This window comes from Telmatherina bonti (genome assembly GCF_933228915.1).
Source record: "Telmatherina bonti genome assembly, chromosome: 21".
Taxonomy (NCBI): Eukaryota; Metazoa; Chordata; class Actinopteri; order Atheriniformes; family Telmatherinidae; genus Telmatherina; species Telmatherina bonti.
Genome location: NC_136630.1, coordinates 8,533,035 through 8,545,804, shown reverse-complemented (window position 1 = coordinate 8,545,804; position 12,770 = coordinate 8,533,035). Strand labels below are relative to the sequence as shown.

The following is a 12,770-nucleotide window of genomic DNA, read 5'->3' as shown; positions in this document are numbered from 1 at the left end:
TTGGCAGAGATTATTTGGCACTCACATCATGGTTAATTGGACTTGTGGAGACTGCGGCTCTCAGGGACTGGAGTTAGCCACCCCTGCTTTAAATAAACAAGCTTCCCAGCATTCATTCATTCATTCATTTTCCGAACCGCTTATTCCAATTCAGGGTCGCGGGGAAGCTGGAGCCTATCCCAGCTGGCTTTGGGCAACAGGCAGGGTACACCCTGGACAGCTCGCCAGTCCATCGCAGGACCACACACAGAGACGAACAACCCTCACACTCACTCCTAATTTAGAGTGACCAATTAACCTATCATGCATGTCTTTGGATGGTGGGAGGAAGCCGGAGTACCCGGAGAGAACCCACGCATACATGGGGAGAACATGCAAACTCCACACAGAAAGGCCACTGACCAAACCAGCCAAGCATCGAACCAGCAACCTTCTTGCTGTGAGGCCACAGTGCAGCCGCTTCCCAGCATTAAAATGTTTATTGCAAAAAGGTATTTGTTTTGGGTTTTTTTGTCTTTTTTTTTTTCTCAAAGTTTATATTCAACTTAAATTAACTAAAAAAAGAGCCATTTATAGTTGTCAGGCAGCACTCATAATCACTCCAACATCACAGTTTACTTTACTAAACTTACCGAAGATTTTTAAAGCGTCCAACTGATCCAAATAAACAGCAACTTTAATTTTAACAAAGCGTATCAAAAAACACAAAGTTAAGTTGCGCTTACTGTTTAGCTTAATTTCTCAAGTTTAAGAAGACAAACTGTCAAGAGGAGAAGTCCCAGCTAACGGACCCCCACTGGGCACTTTGTCCCCGAACAAATGTGTGACTGTTGTGTCTGTATACGTGTCACTGAGGAGATCATCATAGCTGCGTATGTCTAAATATCACAAATGCTTTAATGTTTTTCTATACATATAAATAAAAATTTGCTTGAAACAAAAGAAAAGATTATTCTTTCAACTTGGACCAAACTCATAACAAGGGTTAGCTTACGAGTAGCAGCCTGGTTCTCATAGGATCACACACACATTTACTGTGCAATTACAAGATAATTTGTTCCCCTACAAAACCAGCTTTCAGCCAACTCTTTGTTTTTTCATGTTTTGGATTCTGGGGGAGGGGAGGCAGCTGTTCACTGGGCCCAGCTGTCAAAGATGGCTCGCAGAGATGAGGATGGGAGGCTATTTTGAACAAACCTGTGCAAGTATGGTCCCAAAGGAAACTCACTTTAAAGAACTGCCTCATAACCCCAGATGATGACTGGACGTCTCTGTTTATCTCCATGTTTGAGGGATATTGGCAATCGCATGCACTCATTAATTCTGCTAAATGCTGCGATGAAGATAAACCGCGGCTGCGTTGGCAGAATAGGGTCCGACAAGAAACATTTGCACAGCTTGTAATTTACTGTGATGATTATGAGAAATATTCCTAAAGCCATTTACAAAAGATGTCTACGAGCTGCTGAGGTTGCACTACGCTTTGTCCAAACACAATCCAACAAATTACACAGGGCAGACTGAGGTGGACTTGTGTTAGGGGTGGAATATATTATGATTTATAGAACAGAAATGCTTTAAAGTGGTAAAATGGAGTCCCACTTCTGACAGGATCACAAATCTGACAGGATCACAGTTTTGTATATGTATTATGCTTGAAGGGTTTTAAGGAATATACTTGTGAAGGAAAATATGGGAGAGCTTAACCAAGACAATAATATAGATTTCCTTTTCATGCTGTTCACAGCATGTTCTTTCTCAACCCATTTATGACTGATTTCTGTCCCATTTATTTTCTGGGTTGGAGCCTGGATGGTTCATTGTGGCTACTGTGGGGTCCGCTGGAAGCCAGGCAACATTATGCCTAATGACTTCAGATGGACAATGGAAATCTGGCTTTCAGCTATGCAAACTTTGGTTTCTCTCAAAACTTAGTTGTAGCTTTAGTGATTGCGGTTAGAAAATGTGGCCCTCCATGTTCTGTTGCTCAAACTCTTTGCATGCATATAATCTGGAAGAGACGAGTAAACTGTCGCATCTCTTGCATCTCAGAGGCCAGAGTTAATCAATGTGTCCAGCCTCAAACCAACCATCATAAAATGTTTTAATGAGTAGCGTAACAACTACTGGCTCATAGCTTTGAGCAAATTAGTCACCAAATGCTGAGAAGCATCTTTTGTGGTGAACTGAGGTGCAGTGAAATTGTTTTTTTGCTGTACATGATAGCATGCTAAACCTTTCACCTGCTAACAAAGCACCTGTCAAGGGGAGATTGAAGTTATTCTGGAAGTTTGTGCTTTTCACCCTGCACTCCACCAGTGGTGTTTGTGCCAGCTTTACGAAGTACACTGACAATAAAATAATCCCTAAGTAGCTTCCGAGTTAACCAGTGACATTGTTAGATGTTATTACTGACTAAACTGAGGTGAGCCTAAGCCTCTGTGTGTGAGACTTTTGTCTTGTGTATGTTTATATCCAGACAAGGTTTTTGAGTGTGTTACATTTGGCAAGACAAGTAGATTTTTAAGTCACATCATAAAAACAGCAAAATAAAGTATCCAAGTCTGTAAGAAACATTGCTCCCAAAAAAGTCAGCTGCACATAATGCAATCATTTCCAAGTCTTATGTAACGCCTCACATGGTGAGTTAACAAGACATCACTTTTAATGTTTAAACTTTTTATCTCCACAACTAGTTCAAGCTTAACTTAAATCTTCACCTGTTTATTGATTTTGTCAGATTAAACAGGGAAATGTTGTGGTTTTATTATACAAATTCCCTTTTTTTTATTAAGTCAAGCAGCTCTTCTACACTTGGACGATATAAAACCTCATATACAATTAAAAAGGAGTGAAGTAATGTTTTCATTGTGTTATTCAAGTTCATATGGCATTCCAGGGTTCAGTTTGGGGCAAAAAAAGAATAAAAAATGTCCCGGGAATGTTTTCTTGGTCAGCCTGCTGTCTACACCAAGCATTTGTGGCAGGGTGTAGATATTTGGAAACTTTAAAATCCAGTACAGACTATCATTACATGACATTTAAGACATTTTCCCAATTACTAACTTTATCTGGCTTCTCATGTGTACAGTTAATGTAAAATCTAAAATAAAGTTTGGTGAGATTAATCCTGAGCTTTGCGTTTAATAGATGAATTAAAGAGAACATAGACTCATGATGGTGCTTTGTAAAATAAAATAAGGATCATATATAATTAACTAGATCATTAGTCCAAAGGTAAAACTATAATAAAGTGAAAAAAAATAAGTAGTAAAATAAAAAATTAAAAAAAATTTAATCTCAAAAGAAAATAAACATATCTGGTGCTGAAACAGACATCTTGTGAAAAATCGCAGCTCATTTGATTGAATTTGATGGCAGAAGCACATCTAAAAAGTATAAACAGGAGCAACAAAAGGCTGGAAAAGTAACAAGCACAAATGTAAAACATCTGGAGGGACAACTAGCGAACCTAACTCTGTAACATGACTGGAAACAAGAACATCATTTGATAAAATTAGAGTCTCTCAGGAAATTTACCAATCTGCAACAAAATGCTCCTCAAGACAAAATTTCAAAGGTTTTAGGCTCCTACAATCTAAAGTCTATAATATCAAATGATTCAGAAGACCTGTTAAAAATCTCTGAACACACGCGACAAGGCTAAAGGTCGAAACTGGCTGACATGAACTTCCGGCCCTCGGGCAGAAATGCAGTAAAAAACAAGCTTTATTTTCTTCTAGAAACCATTGCATGGTCCCAGGAACACTTGCAGAAGTCACGTCTGAGAAACACAGTTCGCTTTGCAGTCTATAAATGCAGGTCAAAGCTCTGTCATGCAAAGAATAAGCCATAAGAGAAGATGATGAGAGAATATGAAGAGAAAGGCCTTCATTTCCTCTGAACCAAAGCTCATTTAAAATGGTCTGAGGCAAAGTGGAAAACTATTCTGTGGTCAGACAAATCAAAGCATTAAAATTCTTTTTAGAAACCATGGACACCATGTCCTGCAGACTAAAGAGAAGGATCATCCAGCTTATCAACAGACGCAGCTAACCCTGCATCTCTGCTGGTATGGGGTTGTGTTTTAGCCAATGGCATGAACAGCTAATGCATTTGTGAAGCTGCATCAACGCTTAAAGGTACATGGAGGTTTATGAGCCACATCTGCTCTCTTTCATGAAAAGCCTTGCATATTTAGCAAGACAATGGCTACAGTTACATGATGTTTTTTAGTTCTAAATTAATAATTCTGGATAAAATAATTCGGAATTAACGTATTCTCCTACGAGTTTACATGAAAATAATAATTCCAAATGAACATTTACATGAAAGACGTCCTCACTTGATTCCTTTTTAAAGCGGCGGGTTGGGAAGGGTTCTGATTGGACAGAGGGTGCACGTGACGTATGACGTATACCGGAAATAAACAAAGTTGTCTCCCTGCTTCTCGTCTTTTCAGTCGTAACTTGTAAAAACTACACAATAAATACCAGTTTAGCCGCTTTTTTTAAATATAATTTTGAAGTACCAGCTCAACACCAGCATACTACTTCACTTTTTGCAGCAACTGAGAAGGAGAAGAAAGATAGACCACCGAACACTGGAGGCAAAACAATGCGCGTCATTGGAACAGGATAAGGTAACGAGCATGCTCAGAACGACCAGAATTAACTTAGAGCAGAATGAAGGTTTACATGACAGAGGAATTAAATAGTTCGAAATTAAAATGCAAATAAACCAGACACTTACATCAGAGTTAAGTTTAATTCTGAATAGAAATTTGCATTAGGAATTAAGTGTTTACATGGTCGTTTTTCATCAGTTTAAAGCGGATTTAACTTTTATTTGGAATTAAAGAGGAATAAAAACTCCCATGTAAACGCACAGAATGCTAAACCACACACTGCATCCATCAGAACAGCTTAGGAGAAGAACCCACCCACAGTTCAGACCTTCCACCAATATAAAATGTGTTTTTAGACTTTTTCGTGTGTTGCTGCCATCAAATTCAAAATTATATAATGTTTTCCATGAAATGATCAAATAATCTCAGTTTATGATCTGCTGGGAATAAAATATGGGTTAATGAGACTTCAGATCATTGTGTTCTGTTTTCATCTACATTTTAATGCAGCATCCCAACTTTTGTTGAAATTGGGGTTGTACTTGTATACTTGCCTACGATACATCCAATCTGCAGCTGAACTACATTCCAGCAACCGCCTTACGTGTCTTTATCCATGCTGGTTTAAATGATCATGATCATAATTCATCCATTGTTAAAGACAAATGAACTGGTCCCGCATCATCTATCAAAACTCTTCTCCCATCACCTCTTGATCTTTCAGTCTGTATGATGTTAAGTCTTCCATTACCGCAGGGAGGACTTATGAACTAAAAAGGCAAAACATCAGGCCTTGGAGGCCACCTCCCCCTCAGTTCAACCAGGATTCATCTTGCCACCTAAATTAGTTATCACCACAACTGGCTGCTAGTGTTGGCGTTTGTGGATTTCAGCGTGTCAGATTTAACACGGCTCCCTTCTCAGTGGCTGTGGGCTGCTGCCACACACACCACCACCACCCCCCCCCCCCCCCCCCCCCCCCCCCCCACACACACACACACACACACACACACACACACACCACACTGGGGAGCAACTGGCATCTTCACACACTTTCCCTTCAGCGCCTTGACAACAAAGATCATTTTCCTCATCTTCATCATCCTCAAGAACCAAACACAGATTTACAGCCTGAAGCATCTCATTGGTCAATGCATGACCAATGGTATTAGAGTACTTAAATGCCATTGCTTGACTGTAACAATAAGTCACGGTTTCTGGAGGTTAGGAAGACATATTTGATGACAAAAAGAGTAGAAGCTAAAACTTTATGTTGCTGGAAACAATTTATTATTTCAGCTTGTTTAGACCATTTTGCAACACGGGACTCACCACTCCGGTTCAATCACAAACCACCAGATGTGCACAAAGCAGCCTCTCTCATGCCCGAGAGCATGTGGATTATAGGATTTCTGCATCTTTGAACAAATTTCAAAGAGCATAATGTAAATATAAAAAGGAAAAAACTATATGGAGAAGCGGGACGTTTTTTTTTATCCACCTGAATAACTTGGAAAGGATAAGAAAAGGTTTTACTCACGCACGTCCAATCTACTCAAACAAAAGAAATTCCTTCCTCACTCTCTAAAATGTGAGCAATGCAGACCTTTGTGCCACTTTATGGCATGAATATAATTTATGCCACCTCCTAAACAGCCATCGCAGACTGTGTCTCTTTTGTGCAGTCCAGGGCTTTACAGCCGCGGAATCTCCGAGGAAGAAAAGAGCCAGTGTCAAGCGGTCAGCGGGCATTTTAGTCAGACAAAAATTTGTGTCAGCACTTTCTGCCAGGGAACGAGAGGCCTGCGTTCAGAGCCGTTAGCCCCTTTCTCAGAGGAGAGGCAGGGTTTAATGGGGGCTACTCTTCCACTCCATTTGCCAGCTCGCATCTTCCAGGCCACAGCTGCAAACATGTGAGCCAGCGAGTGTCACTCTGCACACCTCTCTGCAGCCTGGGCGCCGCGCTCCCTGCAACAGCTGACAGCAGTTGCTCGTCTCCAGGCGCACACTTGAGAAACTAAACAGATTACAGCCGTAATGTGCGTGGATGCGATTGCATTAAATTGCAAATGCTTTTTATTTATAATTTATTATAAATATCCCACCTACTGCTGTAGTCACATTTATTCTGACTATGGCAACATCAGGAGGCTTTTGCTCGACTTTGGATCCATTTCTGGTCCAGACAACAATTTCATGGCTGGATAGTCACAGAGTAATTACATATAGCCCCTAGTAGAAGCATCGATCTGCAGTCAGGACACTTCTTAAAAGCAGGACTTTTTTTTTTGACAGACAGCTGCTAAAAGAGGTGACGGCATCTCTACCACAGGTACAGTCAAAATATCCAATGAAGGCAGAAAGAGGACTTATGAATCGATTTCCTGGAGTCACATTTTTCCTAAATTGGCAGATGGGGTATTTGACAATAAAATAAGTTAGTAATTATCCAATTTTGCTGTCATGCTTACAGTTTTTAGTGTTTAATGACAGGATTATCAACAAGTGATGAAACACTGGTAGGATATATTCCAGACATGTCTTACGAGTGCAACCAAGCAGAGCGTGTTTTACATGCATGTTTTAACAAGCTGAAAGCCCACATAATGTGTTCCTGAAATACCAGATAAAATGCCAAGATGGAATCGACTGATAAGGCAAAGAAACAATATGAGGAAATGTTGCTGTGTTTATGGGACAAGCCATTTTTAAAAGGCATGACATGCTTTATATCCTCACTTTCGCATCCAACAGGGTTGTGAGACAAACAAAAAAATGAAAAATCTCCAGTTCTGACATGTATTCTTGTTTCGTTTGTGGCCTACTTTTAAACGCAAGCTTGACAATCGCACCTATTGTTATGCAGGCGATTCCTTTACGGATGGACCTTGGTGTATTGCAGCGGCTGATATGAAGTAACTGAAGCTAAAGACGGGCTCAAGTGGCATGAAACCCCAGAAAAAAAAGAAAAAAAAACTCACCATGAGTAGACAACAAATCCGGCTTTTAGAGCAGCGAGGCGCTATATCTCACCACATCTCAGCACAGTTTTGATCCCTCTCCAGAGGAGACAGCAGAACTCTGCAAAGGCAACCACACAGAATAAAACTTTTAACTTCAGGTGAAACTGACAGAGGATTGTACTGACACACAGCAGAAACAGCAGGCACAAGTTGACATCCGGCTCAGTGGCACGACAAGTTGATGGAGTGGGCGCTCTGACCTGTCACTGTTCGCTCAGTTGTTGATCTTTTATCCAGCAGAGACTACAAACAGCAGCTACTGATGCAAAGAAAAAAAATAGCATAGAAAAAAATAGCATTGGGACAACAAGGGTTGGTTGTCACAGGGAAGACTGGGACAGTTGTTGCATTCTTCAGTGGGTGGATCCGTCATACAGTGCTGCTTTCAGAGTTTAGAGGTAAAGCTTCTAAGCTCTCTGACTAAATGTATCATTATGTCATTAGATGGCCTGTTGTGGGCAGGAGAGTGGGGGTATAAATATCTGTGTGGGAGATGTCGGCATTCATGTGATGAACACTAAAATGAATAGTAGAGATGTATAACTGGGACGACGCACCTCTGGAGCCAAAACAATTCATTACAATGCAGATGCAAGCAGCCGTAAGATGAATGCCTCACATCTCCATCGTTCCTTTAAAAACTGCAGTGTTGCACAGTTATTCCTATAATTCCTAAGGATAATCTTCAAAACGCTGATCATTTTAAGCTCTATTACAACAGAGAAACACATGTTCTGGTTGTCAGGCAGCTGCATAAACATGTAAAGCAAGGATCCCCAAATCCAGTCCTTGATGGCCGGTGTCCTGCAGGTACTGGATGTGTCCCTGCAGCAACACACCTGATGCTGATGCAGGTGCAGAACTTAACAAGCTGTTGGAGATCCATTTTTTTTTTTTTTAAATCAGGTGTGTTGCAACAGGGAGACATTAAATATCTGCAGCAAACTGGTCCTTGAGGACTGGAGCTTTTGACTCCCAATCAAGCGGCAACCTCCGGCGGTTAAAAGTAAAGCCTATGTGGAAATGCATAAAACTGCAGTTCCCCCTTCATCCACTAGGGGCTGCAAAACAGAGCAAATCCCTATAGACTCCCATGTTAAAAATAAACATGTTTACAGCCTGGTTCAAAAACTCATTTTCAGGTTTATAGGTCAGGTTTACCTTCATGACAACTGTGGGGGGAGTAAATTTTTTTCTAACTTGCTTGTTTAAAAGCAATTTAATCTTGAAATTCGGCAAATTTGAGATGGTGTCCTTTTGATTGACAGGTACCCAATCTCCCGCTTCAAGTAAGAAAAACGCAGAACAACCGCGGTTTTTAGCCGGTTAACAATATGACTTAGCTTTAGTCTGCTTACCTCCGTTAGCTGGTTAGCTCCGGTTATCTCCGGGTTAGCTCGGTTAGCTCTTAACTACAGACAGCTCACAGTTCGCTTGATGTCAATCATCCACCATGACGCTCACAGCCCCCCTCTCAGATCCACCTCTTTGCCCATATTTGTATTTTCCGGGCGAGACGACACACATGCCTCTGCCAAGATGGCGATGGTAGGAACCGCCCACCGAGCTTCAATTCAGCTCTTCAGAAGCCTATGGGTGACGTCACGGAGGCTCCGTCCATCTTTTTCTATACAGTCTATGATCCTGACGTAAAGAGGAAGTTACTTTAAGATGGACTTCTCAGACGAGTACTGCTGTATGTATTGAATGACAGCCAAGGTGCTTGTAAAAGAACAATCGTGCAATTCAAGCTTTTTGTCTCAGCTGTCCCTCTATCTTAAACTTCAGCGTTAATATCTTAACTTACAACAGAGAGCTAAGATGGAGATCATGTCATCAGGATGTGATTTCTGCACAAATGGTTTTCAGACAAAACTGCAACGCACTAATCGAGTTTTCTCCAGGGTGTCACATGGACTTTGAAGTTTTTCCTTTTTAGTTTGAACTATTTTCTTATAGTTTGCATGTTGCTCACTTAAGGGAGCACTTTGTAGGACTTAATCTGAATTTAACACCAAGTTGCCAGCACAGTAATTAGAGGCGACCGATGGCAGTCTTAATGTGTTCCAGCAAGAGAGAATCACATGTCCATCATTGTTTTCCACAAGCTTAAAAAGAACTGCTTCCAAACAAATGCTTCCAGGCTGTGTAAAATGGAAACAAAAATACAAACAATGATTTTAACATCATAAAAACATGGCATTACATTAAAAGCAGATACTATTCTGTTATGGAAATTGCTACATGGGCTCAGAAACACCTCCAGAAATTGTTGTCAACATAGTTCGCTGTGTCACCAAATGCAGATGAGGCTATATTAGAACATGAATCAGAAAAGCTTCCTCTGACCCCCAAAGCTCATCTAAAATGGATGAATGCAAAGTGGAAACTTTTTCTGAGGTCACATGAAATGAACCATTAAAATTCTTTTTGGAAATCATGGACAGTGTGTTCTGTGGACATAAGAAAAGAGGGGAGGTTTAGCTTGTTATCACCACTTAGCTCAAAACCCAAATCTCTGATGGTGTGAGGACCCATTAGACCCCAGTTCTAGTAAGGGTCTGGCTTGGGATGGGACTGTTTAGTGCAGTGTGACAGAGTAAACACTGATCTCTGGCACATTTCACAGGCTAACCTGGTAGCTGGGGTGCAAGCCAGACATGTGTCAGATACATAACATGTGGTCATAGTGGCGCCACACTTTACTTGAAGTATAATAAAGAACAAGTAGAAGATAGCAACACAGAAAGAAAGGATCTGGTGGACATTCAGCAGTTTTTGTTCTTTCTTCTTGGCGTGCAGCTTTAAACAACATAAAAATCCACAATATATTTAAAAATGGCACTGTTCCTGCTTTGTCCTCATTGCTGCATGGGAAGTGGCAATTTTTTTTGACCAGTCCATGAATTGCAAAATATCAGGATTCAACCTTAAGGGTTGGATCATTAACATTGGAATCCCAATGGAGGAGTTTGAAAAAATAGCAAATATTCTGGCAACCTTCAGAGTTTATGTCTGTGGAAGCACACAAAAAAAATAATCTGTAACCATTCCTTCCTCTACCATGCCAAGCGCCTTAGTGAAAAATAAGCTGTAGCGCCTATGGAGCTGGCAAAGAGCACATTTAAAAACAACGCTAAACACATAAATAAACTACATACTGAATCTACTGCAGCAGCACTGCTCTTTAGTAGAGAAGTCCGGGTCCTGGACTGGACTGACCGCAGTCAACACCTTTTACCAATTGAAAAGATTTTGTTCATCATGACAAGCAAAATTGTATTTAGAAGAATGATTTATTAGACAAGAATAAGACAACAATTCTCTCTAAATATAGTGCCTACAGCCCCTACTTTTTTTTTCCCTTTGGATTTTTGATTGTGTTTAACTTCATATTTAACCCTTGGACTGGACGATATGACCAAAATCTCATATTCCGAAATAGCTCATTTTATATTCCCATAACAATATACATAAAGATATAAAACTGTTTGTGTAATTGGCAACGGCAGCAGTGATCTCCTTCGGTCTGCAGGAACTATGGCCATATGGCGTTTCACGGGTAAATGTCTGGTGCAACGTTTACATCTGGAGTTTATTATGAGCTTTCGCCTCCACTTGATGCTGCTTTTGCGGCTTTTGCTCATTGACTCTATTCTTTATTCTGTATTCTTTATCCTGATTCTTGCGCAGGTAATAAAATGAGTTAGTTGTGTCGGAGTCCGTTGTTGGGATTGTGAGCTAGTCAGTTGTCAGTTCCACGTCGGCCTTTTTTATATCCAAACTGCATCCATGCGACAAAAATTTTCCCTCTTATGAACAAGCTCATTAGTTTTGGTTGGCTGGTCATCTTTTAGTGAATTATCCTGCTCTGAAACGCATCTGCTACCGCCTCTCTCCATCTTTGTTTATATATTGCAGTGTGCATACTGTAAAGCACACTGACGTAAAATACTGAGGTATAATCACAGTTGATTGTAGCCTGAATTGTTATACACATCTTAAGAATCTTAGCTTACTTATGGTGTGTAACATGTTAAGTACTTGGAAGGGAGACGGAGGAAAATATTTGCCACGTCTCGCCCACAGGACATCTGGTATCAACAGGTTAAAGAAAAGATGCAAAATGTCATCTTCAGAAAATTTCCTCTATTTTACTTTTTTTTTATTTTTGTCTCAGTTTGTTCAAACATTACATCTCTAAAAAGGGTTGGAAAATTTAAAAAAAAAAAAGCTACTTAAAGTGATTGGATTTAAAGAGATATGGCAAGGGGCACAGAAGGACACTTCTCTTGTCACTTGGGTCACATTGGTCAGACAAACGTCCCCCAAAGCAGACGATGATTAAAGCAGAAGCAAAAGCAGAACCACCTTGCAGGGCTATTTGTCTGGTTTACAGTCATACAGATTTTGGACGCAAACTCTGGCACACAACATGAAAATAACATCCTCAAAAATCTCATCCTACAGGGGGTTGAAAACTTAATCATGTGGCAGTCGGTCAGTCCTTTGTCCACTGGGAGGATGTATTAATAACTGAAAAGGGCAGAAATTCAGAGCAAACAAATTATGTGTCCAACTCTCTAAGTCCCCGTTTAACTGATGAATGTGGCATTTAGGCTTTCATCTCTCATCTCTTTCGAAGAGGCTGTGAGTATTTAAGCTTTCGTGGACTATAAAAGCCTTTGTGTTCATGTCAAACCTGCTGTTGTGTGCAATGTGCCAAACATACAACATACAGAGAAGAAAATAATAAGAATAGATTGCCATTCTCCTCTGACCATTTTCCCCTTTTTCAGTTTTCACAGCAATTTAAAAAGAAGAACTAGATATTTAAAATATATTACATATACAGCATGAAGCAGAGGCAAGCACAATCATTGAGCAATATCACTTGTTTTGACAAACAATACCTGCAGTAATTCTACCTTTAACTGCTGGGTTCTTGTTCTTAAAAGGCCAAATTACATCCAACCATCTCAGATTTACTTTAAAAACACAAAGCCTCAACTCAGCACACTTTTAATTACATACATTTTTGGGAATATTTTTTCCCTATTCTTTCCAAACTCTACTTACTGCACTATTTATAAATGCAATCCCTCAAACAAAAAGCACAT

General features: G+C 40.2%; 1 protein-coding gene across 1 annotated transcript in view; it reads right to left on the bottom strand.

The window, feature by feature from the left end:
- tanc2b (tetratricopeptide repeat, ankyrin repeat and coiled-coil containing 2b) overlaps positions 1–12,770 on the bottom strand; it is a gene marked incomplete at its 5' end in the record, with an annotated part of 177,678 nt that overhangs the window by 146,898 nt on the left and 18,010 nt on the right. The window contains one exon of the mRNA XM_079261420.1: positions 7,609–7,708. The remainder of the gene's footprint in view (positions 1–7,608; positions 7,709–12,770) is intronic.